The sequence below is a fragment of the Medicago sativa genome, chromosome 3 (genome assembly GCF_051527215.1).
Source record: "Medicago sativa cultivar Bolivia chromosome 3, Bolivia_mono, whole genome shotgun sequence".
Taxonomy (NCBI): Eukaryota; Viridiplantae; Streptophyta; class Magnoliopsida; order Fabales; family Fabaceae; genus Medicago; species Medicago sativa.
Window position 1 is genome coordinate 25,789,073 of NC_140751.1, and position 16,872 is coordinate 25,805,944.

Below are 16,872 nucleotides of genomic sequence, written 5' to 3' on the forward strand. Positions count from 1 at the left end.
TCCGCCCACCTCCATCATTACCCGAGCTCATGATGTACAACGTTAATGGAGTTGCATGCAAAAAGCTAAGCATCTGGTGCATATCTAAGATCAGCAACCAGTGTGGATTAAGCTGCAGCTAGGACACATAAAATGTAACGTCGATGCCGCCTTCTTCAACAACAATGCAACTACGGCTAACAGTTTGTGTTTTAGAGATTCAACATGTGCTTTGTTACTAGGTAAATCAGAATACCTTCACTTTTCTTTGTCTGTCTTGGTAGCGAAATCTCTTTGTCTCCTTCACGCTCTAAAAATAATAATCTCCAATGACTTGCACAATGTTAACTTTGAAACATATAACAAGATTTTGTTGGACGCTCTTTCAGCCCATAATATTCAGCTCAATAAATTTGGTGATTTAGTATTTCAATGTAAAAGTCTCTTATGCAATAATCCCGACTATGTAGTGTCGTTTGTTAAAAAGCAAGCAAACGATGGTCTAACCAAACAGACCCAGAGTAACTCATAGTATAGCTAGAGCTGTCTTATCTAATCCTAGCCTCCATACTTTTCATGAAGTGTCTACTATTTTGCATCCCTTGATTATTATTTAATTTGCTTTGATTAATTAATTAAAAAAAGAAAGGTCAAATATCACGTTTGGTCCTTTTAGTTTGACAGAATTCACAAGTTAGTCCTTTAAGTTTCGAAAGTTTCAATTAGGTCCTTTTAACTTGACAGAATTCCCAAGTTAGTCCTTGAAGTTTCAAAAGTTTCAAATAGGTCCTTTTAGTTGATAAACTATTTCACCGTTACCCCTATTATGAGTTAATAATTAACAGATGCTGATGTAGCCGTTAAGTTGTTGACTTGGATCAAAAGGCAACATTTTGATTCAAGTCAACAACTTAACAGCTACATCATCATCAGTTAAATGGAGACTGACAGCAGGGGCAACGGTGAAATAGTTTATCAACTAAAATGACTTATTTGAAACTTTTGAAACTTAAAGGACTAACTTGGGAATTTTGTCAAACTAAAATGACCTAATTGAAACTTTCGAAACTTAAAGGACTAACATGGGAATTCTGTCAAACTAAAAGGACCAAAAGTCGTATTTGGCCAAAAAGAAAAGAAAAGGAAGATAGTTCATTTATGTTACTCCATGTTTTTTTTTTCCTTTTAACAAATAAAAAAGAGAGTCCAGATCTGCTCCAGTATTAAAGTAGTCCATTTTTTCAGTTCTTTTCTCGGATGTACGACACGTGTGCAATTTAAATTTCAACAGTTGAGATTTAAAAACATACAATGAGTTGCTGAGAGTTCCTCTTCTGCAATTCGGTCCAAAACAAATCGTCGTCGCCGTCTCTCCTTGCTTCCTTGCCGCCTCGCCGTCACCATTTTTGTATGTGCTGCCATTTTCACCATTTCCCCTTTTTCTGTATAAATGATATTAAAGACTATCCTTAAAGATTGTTGCTGGGTTTTATTTCATTTTTTTAGAATTAAGATTGAAGATAGTTTGGGTGTTGCACATATTGAAGATTGCTCCTGAGATAATTGCAGAGCGTTTTGGGGGAAGGATATGGTAATTTTGTTATACCACTTTGCAAAGATTTGAGAAAAATTTGTCAAATCAAAATAGTGAATTTGAGAGAAAGAAGAAGATCCAAGAACATAGGCACATGGCGGCGACGCTTATGCAAGCATGGTGACCGGCATCATGGCGGCACTTCCGTATGACAGTGAGAGCGTTCAAAGAGGAGCGTAACTAATAACAAAGGTGGAGATTATTCTGATTTTTATCATATTTTAAATCTTGGCCATTGATTTGTTTTTGGCCACGTGTCATGCATCCGTAAAAAATATTGGGAACTGGACATCTTTTAGTACTGGAGCAGATCTGCACTCTAAAAAAGATGGAGCCCGTTGGCATTCCCTTTTGTCCATCATCATCTTCTTATACATTTCCTATTTCACACAAAATGAATCAACAACACCCTCACTCAGCTCCACCGATAATGGCGGAAGACTGGTCAGAACTCCCAAAAGATCTCTTACAAATAATATCCTCAAAACTCGACACCGAATTCGATCAACTCCGCATTCGATCCGTCTGTTCAGCATGGCGCTCTTCTATTCCCAAAAACAATAATCATCTTCAAAACCATCTCATCCTCAATTTACCTTCCAAATTCCCAATCCCTTGTACATTCCACGATTCCAACACCACATTCCCTCTCTCTAAACGATCTATATTCCTCATCACCCCACCCCCAAATCAACAAACCCTAAACCCTTGGTTGATCAAAATCGGTCCTGACTCACCTGACCGTACTCACCTCTGGAATCCTCTCTCACGTGACAAACAGTTGCCTCTTCATTTCCCTTACGTCATCGAAGTCACACAACACCGCTTCCTCAATCTCGGCCACGAGTTCGTCATCGGCGATTTCCCTTCCCAACCTCCCTCTTTTTTCAGTGGCAACTCATTCTACATAGAAAAGGTCGTTGTCGCCGACAGGTGGTGTAACGGAAAAGATTTTGTTCTCTTCACTATTCACAGTTCTGGAAATCTTGCTATATTGTGATGCGGAGATAAGAGTTGGACGATAATCCCTGAGGAGATAATGTGGGGTTATCACGACGTCTGTGTCTTCAACGGGATGCTTATCGCGGTTAATCAGATCGGTTTTACTGTTACGGTGGGACCGGATTTAAGTTTGAAGTTGGTGGCTAGGGCTGTGTTTAAGGGAGATAAATCATTCTTAGTGGAAAGTGATGGTGATTTGTTGCTAGTTGTTCGGTATTTGTCTAATGTTTTTCATGACAGTGTTTTAGATGTTAATGGTGAAGGATTTTACAACGGGGCTGTGAGATTTAAAGTGTTTAGGCTTGATGAGGAAAAGAAGAAGTGGGTGGAGGCATGGTAGACAAACTCTCGATCTGGACCGTAGAATCGTACGGTTCCACGATCTTGCCTGACCTCTTCGTGCTCATAGGTGGCCGGAATCGGAAAATGGTAAGAACGGCTTGGATCGCCGCGCAAAGTCGTGGACGCGGTGGTAACGTAGATCCAGCCGAGTTAGGTTGGAAACCCAGAAAACCGGGTTCGCGGGTCGTTTCGTGACCCGATTAGTGCTTCATTTTCCAAAACTACAGATATATCGGGTCGGGTTCGTGACCCGGTTCGCAAAAAACGAATTTTCCCAATCAGAAAGTCAAAAAAAACGTTTTTCACCCTTCTTAATCTCTTAAACCGTTTCAAATCCTATCATTAAACCCATTGATTATTGAATATCTTCCCAATAATAATTAGGGAAATTTTTCAATAAACCCATGAATCATGGAACCTTACCAATGCAATTCCATATTCATAGCACTCAACTTCCTCTCTTACGTTCCTTATTTAATCAGTCTTCTACCAATTACTTCTGCAGACAACAATCCTTCATTCTTACTTTCAAAAAAATAAAAAAAATCCTTCATTATTAGCCTCTATTTTATATTCAACCCTTTTCTTGTTCTGTTCTACCATACCAAGTACCAATTACCAATTATCTTAATTAACCGTTAAGATAATTATGATTAAGTTTTAATGTTGTTATGGAGTTGTATGAGTACTGTTTTTAAGTGTTTTTTTTTTCTTTTTCTATTAATGAATTTGAGTTTTATTTAAAGTTTTTTTTCTATCAAATTATGTTGCTTCATATGAGTATGTATGAATTTATATGCAATATATATGAATTTTTAAATTTGGTAGGATCTTACGATCCGTGTTACGATCCCCCGATTCACGATCTCATGGGTCCTTCCCGATCTTACTTAGGATCTCGAGTTTGTCTACCATGGGTGGAGGTGAGAAATTTGGGGGACACGGTTTTGTTTTTAGTGGAAGATTCTGTCTTTTCTGCTTTTGCTTCGGATTTGTGTATTGGCAATGGGAACTGTGTGATATTCAGGGATGATATTCTTCGCAATGTTCGTCCCACTGACCTTGGTATCAGCGTTTTTCACTTGGATCAGTGCCGGACTTCGCCTTTGTCCGATTTTCCTTGTTATGCCAAATTGTTCTGGCCATCTCCAGAATGGGTTGGGATGTGTATCGACAACAACAGAGTATGCATATTGGATTGAAAGGTATAGTGGAAATAACCAACACTTATTATTACTACTGTACACATCAGCTTTGTTTATGTTGCTAGATTAAATAAATTTTTCAACAAAACCTTGTAGAAAAGAAATGTTGAAATGTTCTTACAATGTCTCTTGGTGTTTTCACTAATTATTACTTTTTGTATAAATTGAAGCTAACAGATAGAAACTAACCAAAACTGAGCTATATTACTCATAAGTAAGGGATATTTTTTTTATGGAAAGACATGTTAGTAAATTATCAGATTTGTAAGATGTTAGTGGAGAGTGGGATTTTAACACTAGCTCCTTTTGTGGTTGCTGAGTATTATATGGTCTCTTGCAATTGGTGTTTTCCATTTATTACTATCTACCCATATTAATATATTGCTTTTATTTTTTCTCCATCGTGCCTTAAGTCCAACCAAAAGATCTTGTACCAAAATGTGATGTTTTGGCACCCACATATGATATGTATGTACTCTAGGCCGAATTTTCTCCTACAACTTTGTCCTTGAAAAGTAATAGGTATATTTCCCTGAGTTTGGTGACTTATCTAAATTTCTGTATAAGGTATTTAAGAATATTCCTGTTTAGAGTTCGGTGCTATTGTTAAAATGGCTCTGCAGCTAATGCTTGCAAATACTCGAGGGTAAGGCAAGTAAAGGTTAAGATGCTTGGTAGTGGTCAAAAGACAATGGGCGATTTGCCTCAGTTGCCTAGCTAAATACATTCTCTTTAGATTCATCAGGCTGCCACTGCATATTTACTTACATGTTTAAAGCTCATCATAGGGGTGGGTTGTTTGATTCTTGAAAGGGATGTTTTTCCCTTCATATCAATTGAGGGAAAATTGTGTTTTAATCCTAATTGAGTTACTGTAAAGAAATCCTTCTGAGACGTTTTTAGTCCTTATTAAGCAATAGACCACTTTCCATCCACTTTCTATTCCTCTTAATGCCACAATTTTCTTTCACAGTATAGATATGATAACATTCAAGTTAAATATATTTAGTTAGCATTTTAATCAAGCAAACAAATATTTGTTTTCAGTTAATAGTTTTTTTTTTTTTTTTTTTGAATTGGCTAAACTTATTCTCGTCGAGTTATACACAAAAAGTACCACTCGCGGAAACACGAAAAGAGCAAATACAAAAGGCATCGTATATACGCGGCTTCCCCTCAAACACCAAAGGCACACAGTACCTATTAAATCCAAAAGACTACAAAAACCAACACTAAACATGAGGCTATAATATACCAAAAGGAAGGAAGCTAGCTGCTATCACAAACTAACCACCTAACACTGTCAAGCATACAAAAGCCTCACTATCAGCCCTTAAAAACAACCCAGGAATCCTGTAAAAAATGCCCAGCAGAAAAAAGCCTTCCGCACCAAGCCTCCTTGTGAAACTAAACATTCTGCAGCAAAATAGTAGCAGGAAAAAGCTCCCAGCCCCACGCAGCCCACCTCTAAAATGCACAAAAATGGTCTACCTCAAGAGGCATTCTTGAGGATTCCACCTTCATTCTTAGTAAAACAAGTTTGGATATTCATCCTACTCAAAATCCACCGCCAAGACAACACTATAATATCCGCCACTAATTTGTCCACAAATTTCACCTTATTTTGGAAAATATTGTGATTCCGAGCTTGCCAAATGGTCCAAATAGTTGCACCATGTAGTTGCACTGTGGGAGAGAGATCGATTCAAATTATATGTTGGTGACTTGCTCGAGACAATTATATTTATGGGGAGATCTATGCACTTGCACTGAGTATAATTTGAATTATTAATAAAACGTTATGGTAAGATAAAAGTATTATTTGATTACTATGTGAATATTGTTTCTTAGGTGATCTAGTGCAACTGTTATCACTCTATTTCTCTATTTGCAATCCCACATTAATCTATGTCACATGTCTTGCCTATGTCTATGCCACTAGGCATCTTCTGCTCTTTGATATTTAAACCTTATACCTGTTTTTGCATTACTTGTATTACAATATTGATAACTAGCATGGACACCCGTGCCAAGCACGGGCTAGAATGTCGTTATATTTGATGGAGGGAATATTGTGATGTATCAGGTGTTACTTAAAATTTTAGATGGAGTTTTGGTTGTATCATTATCACTTGTGTGGGTTCTCTTTATCCAAATTGTCGATCTACATCAACGTAGGCTCCCACAGAAAGCCCAACGGTGGTATCACATCCGGGTTCGACGTTGTGGGGGATCGAGAGTTGTTCTTGGTGGTGGACTACAGACACAAAGATCCTAACACTTAATAGAGAGATGTTAATGTCTCAAGTGTGAGTTAAAATTCTGTATTGTATGCAAGAGTAGATGCGAGAAACATATAAGTGAAATGACTCATATACATAATGCCTTAAGACTTTGAAAGAAGATAGGATGTGAATCTCACTTCTGTGATTGATCTTAGCTTAATGTGATAATACAATCCATTGTAGGATCCTAGCCTAATGTGATGATTTGTTTCGTTATTTTTTGAGTGTCATTTGTTTAATTTTTCATCTTAAATTTTAGTTTTTGAATGTGATTAGCTTTCATGCACAATAAAAAAATAACCTTTGTCATTTCAAATTCCTTCACTTATGGTATTTCATGGGATCTTGCAATGGAAAAATGTATATGTATGATGAGTTGACAAAATACATATTCGTTAGACATTTTAAATAGATGTACATATTTTCAATAAATCTAATATTTTGGTAGCATAATTGCCCAGTAATATTCAACTTCTTCAACAAATCCATAAAATCACTAACAATTCATTATGCTTCCTATGCTCTCACGAATAAAACGCACACTCCTTATTTTTTTTTCTCTTTTCATTTCTATCAAGTTCAAATTCATTTTTAATCTTCTTTTCTTTTATAATTTACTTTATCTCTTCTCATGAAAGAAAGAAACAAACACCCCTCTATGAAACTGCCGCCAACCCACTTTTTTTTACCATGTCGTGTCTCTGACCTTATGTGATATCTCACCAGATCACATACATAATAGCCTCACACTTAAGGGAGAGATGTTTATGTTTCATATGTGAGTTAAACTTGTGTGCAATAATATACATTGAGTAACATATAAGCAAGATGAACAATATACCTAATGTCTTAAGATTTTACGCAAAGATGTGATGTCAATCTCACTTGTGGAGTTTCTTATAGTCAAATGTGATGGTCCAACCCATTGTAGACTCCCTCAGAACTCTAAACATTATAGTGAGTTAAACTTGTGTGCAATAATATACATTGAGTAACGTATAAGCGAGAAGAACAATATACCTAATGTCTTAAGATTTTACGCGAAGATGTGCTGTCAATATCACTTGTGGAGTTTCTCATAGTCAAATGTGATGGTCCAACCCATTGTAGACTCCCTCGGAACTCTAAGCATTAAATTTTTTTTTTTTTAGTTTTTGAATTTCATTTGTTTAACTTTTTATATCAAGTATAAGTTTTTGGATGTCATTTGCTTTCATACAATTTTTTTATCCAATCAATATTATATCAAATACCTCCATATTTGGTCTTTGGGTGAACGAACATGCGAATGGAAAAATACAAATGTGTTATGCTGAATTGAAAAGGTACATGATTATTAAACATTTTATAAAGATGTGGCGTTTTTTTAACCGATTCTATTTTTTGGTGAAATATTTACTCTTAAATTTCCAACACTTTTTAACTGACCCATAAAATTGTCAGTAACTCGCTATATTTCCGATACTTCCATGGACAAAACACACACTATTTTTTTCCCTTATCATTTCTTTCATGTTCAAATTTCTTTTCATATTCTAATTTAATTTTATTGTTGCTAAATTTATTTCTCTCGTTTCATGAAAGATGGGAACACAAACTTCCCTCCGCAAAAACTCCATTAATCCATTTTTTTAACCATGTTGTGCCTTCGCCTAACCTTATTTGACTATCAACAAATTACAGACGCATTGAATCTCACACTTTAGAGAAATATGTTCATGTGTAAATTGTGACTTAAAGTTCCACATTATTGGATGCCAAAGTAGACGTTGAGAAAGATATAAGTAAGATGACCAATACACCTAATGCCTTAAGGTTTTGAATAATGATGTGATGTCAATCACAATTGTGTGGTTTCACTTAGCCTAATGTGATAGTCCAACCTACTGTAGACACCCTTAGAACTCTCAACATTATGATAAACGGTTTCGTTAGTTTTGGGATGCCAATTATTTAATTTTTATATCAAATTTATGTTTTTGGGTGTTGTTCACTTTCATGCAATATTTTTTAATAAATCTCTAAGATATTAAATTCCTTATCCTTTGATCTTTGGAGGAATTTAACCATAGATAAACACTTAAGTGTTATGCTGAGTTAACAAAATATGTGCTTAGTAAATTCTTTATATGTTGTAGCGTTTTTTTACCCGAATATAACTTTTTGGTAAATTAGTTTTTTTAACGCAATCTAACTTTTTGGTAAATCAATTACACAAAAATCTTCAACTCCTTCAACAATTTCATAAAATCACTTGCAACTTACTTCGTTCTTTATAACCTCATGGACAAAATACACAATTCTTATTTTTTTTTTAACCGGTATCAGTTCTCTCAATCTCAATTTTATTTTTCATCTTCTAATTTCTTTGATCTCTTCTCATGAAATAAAGGAACAAAAACACACTTTTAGTAAATTACCATTAATCTACCATTTTGATCATGTTGTACATCGGTTTGACCTTATTTGGCTATGTCACGTAATTACGGACACAGAGAATGTCACACTTGAAGGAGATATGTTATCGTGTAAAATAAGAGTTAAAGTTCTACAATGAAAGGAATAGTAGATATTGAATAAGATATAAGTGAGATGACTCACAAACGTGTGCCTAAATAATTTGAGAGAAATTGTGGTGTCGATATCATTTGTCTAGTTTCTTTTAGCCTAATCCAAAGATACAACCCAATGTAGGTTACACTTGCAGTCCCGAAATTATGATGATTTGTTTTGTTAGCTTTTGAATGTCATTTGTTTAATTTTTTATGTTAAATATTATATTTTGGAAGTCGTTCGCTTTCATGCAATTTTTATTTGTCAAGGCGATAACTTTTTTTTATTTAACCTCTATTATTTTAAGTTCCTTCACTTTTAGTCTTTAGTGGGATATGACAAAGGAAAAACGTTTATGTGTTATGCTGAGTTGAAAAATACATGTTTATTGTACATTTTAAATTGATGTGACATTCTTAATGAGTCTAATATTTTTGGTAGAATAATTACTCAGTAATATCCAACTCCTTCAACAAACTCATAAAACTACCCACAACTCACTCGTTTTCCTTGTCATTTCTTTCTAGTTCGAATAATTTTTTTAATTTAATTTCTCTCTTCTCATAAAATAAATGAGAAAAAAAAAACACATCTCTATGAAACCACCACCAAGCCACCTTTTTTACCATGTTGTGCCTCTGGCCTTATTTGACTATTTCATCATATCATAGACATAGAGAGTCTCACGTTTAAGGGAGAAATGCTAATTTGTCACGTGTGAGTAAAAATTCTATATTGCCAGCAAGATTTGATATTTATGAACATATAAATGAGATGAGTAATATACATATTGTCTTAAGGTTTTGGATGAAGATGTGGGGTTTCTCATTTTGAAACACAATACCTTGGTATATGTTCCTCATCAATATTATTGGACATCCAACTTTAAATCTTAATTTGTGGTTTGAAATATGCAACTGTTAATATCATTCAAGAACTCAATTGAATACCATTTGCTTTGTAGCTTTTTATTTTGGTCAGATTGACAAACCAAATCAAAGCTAATATTTTCCTTCTCGTTTTCTGGAAACAACGATAGAATAATATTGTTAAAGTGCTCAAATGGGTCCAAAGTTTGAGCAAGTATCCCTCGCTCTTGATTTTTTGAAGATCTATATATTTTCCAAATTATTTGGATAAACAAAGTCAATAAGGGAACACAATGAATAAGTTTGATCTAACCCACTTGTTTTGGCCTGGGACTACTTTTAAGGTCTTGTGTTTTATTCTCTCTGCTGCCTTCATATCAATTTTAAGGTCTCGTATTTTCTTTTCAAATCCATGTATCAATGCTTCATTGATTTTCAATGGAATATTGAAGGATGAACCGGTTGTACGAACACCTGGAATTAGCATGTAAGCTATGACCCTAGGAAAAAATGGTCAAATTGATAATAGATTAGAGCCTCGTAAGTATGTGGATAGCAGTTCAATTTCTGCCTCATGTGTATGGAAAATATTCGGCTGAGATGAGAGAACTCGTCTTATGTATCCCACAGGTTTTCCAACTAAGATTAGTCACTGCTAAGCTGTGATGTAAGCTTTATACCAATTTCATGATAACTCGAAAAAATATCAAATATAAAATTAGTTACCAAACTTAATTGATACATTTAATTAGTATATCTAATAAACATTAAAAATCAATATTTATTATTTTTAATAATAATATAATAATAACAATAATATTTAAAAATTGATAATTTCAGCAAGCATTTATTTTGTATTATTTTCGACCAAAAATTTTCATCAATAAGTTAATCGATTGTTAGAGCATCCACAATGGACCTCTCCTTTTGGTTCCTTAAATGAGTCTCTATGTACATGTCACTTGCTCTTATAATTAATACTTAATAAGATATAATCTTTCAAACTCTAGGAGCATATATGTTACCAGAATAACTCAATGACTTTCTCTTAGTTCGTTCCTTTTATTTTTCTTTTGGTTTTCTTTACTTTTTATTTTCTTGTTATTTACTTTTTTCTTGGTTTGGTGTTTGCCCCTCAGCTTTTTGCTTAGCTTTATTGAGAAGGTTTTGGTCCATCCCCCAACTCCTTTTGTTCTTGTTTCCTTTTATTTACGCATTTATAAAGTGATGCAGCTGGTTCATAATTGAACCCCATTTAACTAAAAAAATAAAAAACCTCTCAAACTCAACACTTCAAAAAATATTAAATGGGTCTTAGTAATAAATAATTGTTGTGCATTTTATATTAAATGTGTAGTTTTTTAATAAATAATAGTTGTTTTCAATAAGAAGTTATTACTTTTAGTTGCTTTAACATGTGCAATATTGCATCTAAAAACCCATAGGTCTAGCCACTGTATATGTTCTACACCTAATTTTCTAGTTCTATCTAGTGGAGGTTCGGTTTAAAATTAACATAAAAAAAAAATACACATTTGTTGGCTAGTGCCCCTTTTAAAATAGATATATTTTGATTAATGTGTATATACACTCTTTACAACTTTGTTTGTATGAGAGGTAGTACAATACTTATATTATTGAGTAAACGTGTTTTATTCAAAATATTGATTGTTATAATGATTTTTTTTTTAAATTACCATTTACATGCTCTTCAAAGTCAAATGAGGTTTGGGTTTTATCATTTTTTAAAAGTGAAAACGAACCAAACTGAATCGATGGTGTACGGTTTGGTTCGACCAAAACTGCATTTAAATAAAAGAGGAATTCCCTCAAAAAAAAAAAGAGGAATTTTTTTTTCCTTCAAATGTTTGTATTATTTAATACTAAAAATAAAATATATGAAATTCCGTGAGAACACATAATTCAGAAATAAAGTTGCAATAAAAATTTAGATTTTTTTTTAGCAAAATTCAGAAATAATCATAGTAATAAAATTCAGAAAAACTTTTGCAACGTAAGAATCTAGAATATGTCAAAAAAGAAACTTAAGAATCTAGAAGAGAAGCTGCAACAAAGAAAAATGAAACCCTAATTCAAAATTCTTATAATGTAACACTAATCCAAACAACACAAAGAAGAAAAATAAACAAAAGCCTTAAAAAGACTAACATACACACTTATTACATATGATTCGTGGTATAAAATGAGTAAATGACAAATTACCAAAAAAACTAAAGTTTGGCCCTGACAGTTAATATAGGATGCGCGACCTTGAACTGAATATATAGATAGGAAACTACTTTGTTCTCAATATTATAAAGGTCTCTGCAAAATAATGAACACATTGTAAACAAAACCGATAAAAGAAATTTCAATAATGTTGAGTTTCGTCCCAATTAGAAGAAACACAACCAAACTGGAAGGAATTAAAGTCGATTAAACTGAGATATACTTTAGTTATAAATCCGATAAGTTCTTTGTAAATTTGAGGAACATTGAGTAGCAATATGGTCATCCGCAAACAAATATATGGGAAAATAAATATGTTACATTAATAGCAAAAGAAATTTAATGAATAAGATCATATCGTTATATGATGAAAATAATGTCTCAAATGAAGCATTTTCAAAAATGATATATAGTAGACAATTATTTGGAACAAAATATAAATCATGAGAGAATTGGAACAAAATATAAATCATGAAGAAGATTCAAGATCCCTTTCGTTTATGCCTTTCTTCAGCTTCAAAATCAATTTCTCAACAAATTATTTGATAACTAACATTCTCCCTCTTATTTTCTCCTGTACAGGTAAAAATCCAAATATTAGCAATAAAATCCTAAACCATGGTCACAAACCATGATGAAGGGGAACGGTCTGATGCAATCAACAATAAAATTTGATGAAATTGTAGGAACTAAAGGTGTTCTTGATCTTCTTACCGTTCTCAAAACCATTTTTGAAAAATAGTAATAGTGATGAGAATAGGATGGGAGATAAAGATCTGAGCTATTTTATTTCCTTTTTGTGACAAAAAGAATCATTACCTTTCACTATTTTATTTTGGTTTTAATTTGATTTTAATAGGTGAGAAACAATTCAACGATAGTCTTGAATTAGACCAATTGTCAACATTCTTTTTTAGAACTGTTATAAGTGTTGAATAATTTGAATTTAATTTCATTAATTGGCAGTTGATAGTTTCTTGTTTGATTTTTTATGGCCAGTTTCTTGTTTGATTTGATATCAGCCAATTAAATTTCTAGATATCATTTTGATCATAATAATAAATCGAATGATTTCTTAAAATAGAGGCAGTATATGGAAGTATGTGTTGAGACTGAAATACCAGGTGCTAAGCATATACCATGTAATGGAAATTTGAATTTTTCTAGCATTAATTAGCCTGACATTAATTAGAATGAGACTATAAAATGCCACATGTACTTTTGAATGAAAATGGTTTCACTTGTTTATATTGTAGATGTAGATGTAGATTGTAGATGTAGATAAGGATTCGGATAGAGATATTGATAGTTTAGCCGAGATTGTTGTCTTTTTTTTTAATATAATTTTAAAATAAATAAAAAAATATGGGTATGAAATAAAGGCAAATAAATATTATCGATGTTGATGAGTGACTCAAACAACCATAAGTATGTGTTTTATCATGCAATTTGTAAAAAAATTAACAAAGAAGTTTGAGTATGTGTTGAAGGCAGAAATAAATAAATATGGGGAGATAAAAATGGAATGCTTGATTAGGTGATAAAGAGTATTTGATGCATGTGAACTAATTTATAAAATGAAATGAATGGATGATATTTGATGTTAAAATAATTTATGTGAAATAATATATATCAACGCCATGTTTAGTGAAAATGAGTGATTGACAATAGAAACGAAAAAACTTAGTAAATTAAACCAGTTCTTTTGAATAGGAGCAAATGAAAATAATAAAGAAAATAGTGAGGTTTAGATAAAATTCATTGAAAAAAAAAATAACTAAAATAAATTTTCTACATTTTCGCAGGGGTCGGTCTTGTTCTACAACATACATGAATAGTTTGCACCACAAAAATGTAAGATAAAAATATAATATCTTGAGAACTATCAACTAATATGTTACCCAAAAATACTTGAGAATTCTCTTTTTTTTTTAAGGAAGAATTCTCTTTTATATGCACAACTTCAACGTTGGAAGAACAAAACATTGACATGCCTTTCACATATCTCTCATTATTAATAGTGGCAAAAAAAAAATTGTTTTGGAATGAAGAAATCTGATTCAAAATGTCTTTCAATTACGTCGCTTCAAATTAATAGAAAAATAATGAAATTCATTAAAACGTGAAGCAAACTTTTTCAAAAGGTGTAAATATATATGGGGATGAAAACCCTAAAATTAACAGAGCCGACAGCTAAACCTATAAAAGGGAATCAAAATTCGGAAGGAAAAAAAAAAAGGTGCCTAAATCAATTTGATAATAATGAAATCAATAAAATTGAATTGGTCAGGAGGTAGAAATATTTGCATTTCAAATAAATGATATTATAAACAATTTGTACGAAAGGAAGATGCATATACAAATGATGAAAGACAAATTGACTATATATAGGAAAAAAAACTCAAGACTGGCTAACTTAATATGATGATGTGTTGATTACAATTTGATTGGATGATAATTAAGAATTATGTGCCAACATGTAATTGGTACATATCTTGTCATAAGCCGTTAGAACTCGAGGGTATCATAGGATGAATATGTGAATTTGAACAAAATACATGGATATATACAACATGTAGTGGAGTAATATCATAAAATGAATCAATTTTTGAAATTAGAGTGATGAAAAAATATGTTAAGAAAAGTGTTTCAATAAAATAAAAGAGAGATTTTGAGAATAATTTTAAAATTTTAGTATGAATTCTAAATGATGTGAAGATGTTTGAGACGGACAAACAATATTTATAGGAAAAAAGAAGTAAGTAAGTCACATCAATTATGCCATTAATTTAGTAATGAAATTAGTAACACATTAAATAGCAAAAATAATTTGAATAAAATATTCCATTTATTTTTTTGTCATTATAAGCCTTTTAGTCAACTTGCATAATCATGCTAATTACATAAGTCTTGCACAAATCACATAATATATACCAATTACACAAAACATTAAATGCACCTTTCAATATAAGGATGCCATGTGTACTATCAAAATAAAATAGTGCAAATATATATAATAGAGATATCTTCTAGTTCATAAAAGATCTGCTATTTGGGTAATCGGGTTAAACTTTTGTGGTTATCACAATATAGTAGTATGAAGAAGAATCTCTCTTGATTATTTCTTAATTTCTTAATATTGCATTTGAATTTATTTTGTTTGTAGATTGTGAAGGAGCCCTTCGGTGCAACTTTTGGCAATATTGCAGATCATTAGGGCCATGGACATTGGGGAATGCTTCTGTTTTTGTTTTCTTGTATCTTTTTGATGTATATCTGGTTTCATCACTGTAACCTAATTCCTACAAAGGAAATTGTCTGGCAGGTCTTTGTTACTTGAAGTAGTTGTAATGTTCCAACTTTTCCGTTATGTCCAAACATAATATTTCAAGTTTTCAAAGTTGTAGTTTATAAACTTGTTTTACAATTCGGCAGTTCTTAAAACAGGTTTTTTGAAGCTTGAAATTAGTTTTTGTAGTGTAGGTTCAGCTTTTATTTTTATTTTTAATCTGTTCACGAAAATAGCAATTTATGAAGCTGGTTTTGAAAAATTAGTTCAAAACTGAGTTTGCATAATCGGAGCTTCCCCGCCTCCTCGTTTCATTTGTTCCATTTGATGTTTTTTAGTTTGCAACCATCTGCCTTTACAAAACCTTATTTTATAAAATCATCAGCAAGTGAATGTCGATGTGTAGAGCATAGAAGATGGCAGAGCAGATGCATATGAAGATGGAAACGTACAGATTTTTTTAGAATAATCTGTTTGTCTGCAACATGTTTGAGTAACAATTTATTATGCTATGAATCACTTGGTTTGATCAATCCCAAACTTAGTTTGAACTAGATGAAATGATTCTGAAAGCAGCATGGTTCAAAAATTTAACTAAGCTTTTCTTGCGACATACGCAAACATACTTTGTTGTTTTTTATCTGTTTATACTACACAAGAACTAGAAATTAGAGAATCACTTAAAAGCTTAAGGGAAAACAGTGTCAGAAAAATTGATAGTTGACAAGATTCTGAGATCTTATCACCCAGATGTGATAATGTGGTGATTGCAATTATGGTATATGGAGTCAAAGGATCTTGCTACAATCACAAAGGAAGAACTGTAGGGTTCTTTAGAAGATCATGAACAACACATGAATGAAATAGTTTCTGAAAAATCAGAGAGTGACGTTGCTTTACAAGCACAGTTCAACAATAAAGAGAAAAAAGGAAAGAGAAAGTGGGCAAGCAACAAAGAAGAAACCATCATAATTCAAATGGAAGATATTCACAACGTGACAGCTGGTCTTCAAATAAGAAGAAAAATAATAGAAATTGTGGTGGTTTCAATGGAAATCATAGAGGTGGAAACAGTAATAGAGGACGAGGTGGTGAGAAAAGATTTGACAAAAGTAATGTTCAGTGCTACAATTGTCAAATGAATTTGAGGAAAAATTAGCAAGACAAGAAGATGATGATGATGTTGTCATGTAATGGTAATCACAATATAAGATGTTAATTGTGGTGATATATGGTATCTTGATACCGGGTGCTCATCTCATATGCTTTGAAGAAGGGATTGATTCACAAGTATGAAGGAAACCCAAAAGAACAAGGTCAAATATGCTGATGACAGTACAATGAGTGCTCAAGGAATAGACGATGTTTCCATCAAAAGAAAGGATGGTGAGAACTTTCTGATCTCTGATGTAATATACATTCCTAGTATGAAATGTAATCTTCTTAGCATAGGCCAATTGGTTGAGAAAAATTACAAGGTGGATATGGAAGATAGAATGTTAAGAGTAATAGATGTAAAAGGTAA

The 16,872-nt window shown here is 32.6% G+C and overlaps 1 pseudogene across 1 annotated transcript; it reads left to right on the plus strand.

The window, feature by feature from the left end:
* The first annotated feature begins 1,991 nt into the window (after nt 1-1,991).
* Nucleotides 1,992-15,453, plus strand: LOC146936692 (F-box protein SKIP23-like; annotated as a pseudogene). The gene is made up of 3 exons (XR_015030681.1): nt 1,992-2,906; nt 3,841-4,122; nt 15,225-15,453. The product of XR_015030681.1 is annotated as an F-box protein SKIP23-like (transcript).
* The last annotated feature ends 1,419 nt before the right edge of the window (nt 15,454-16,872 follow it).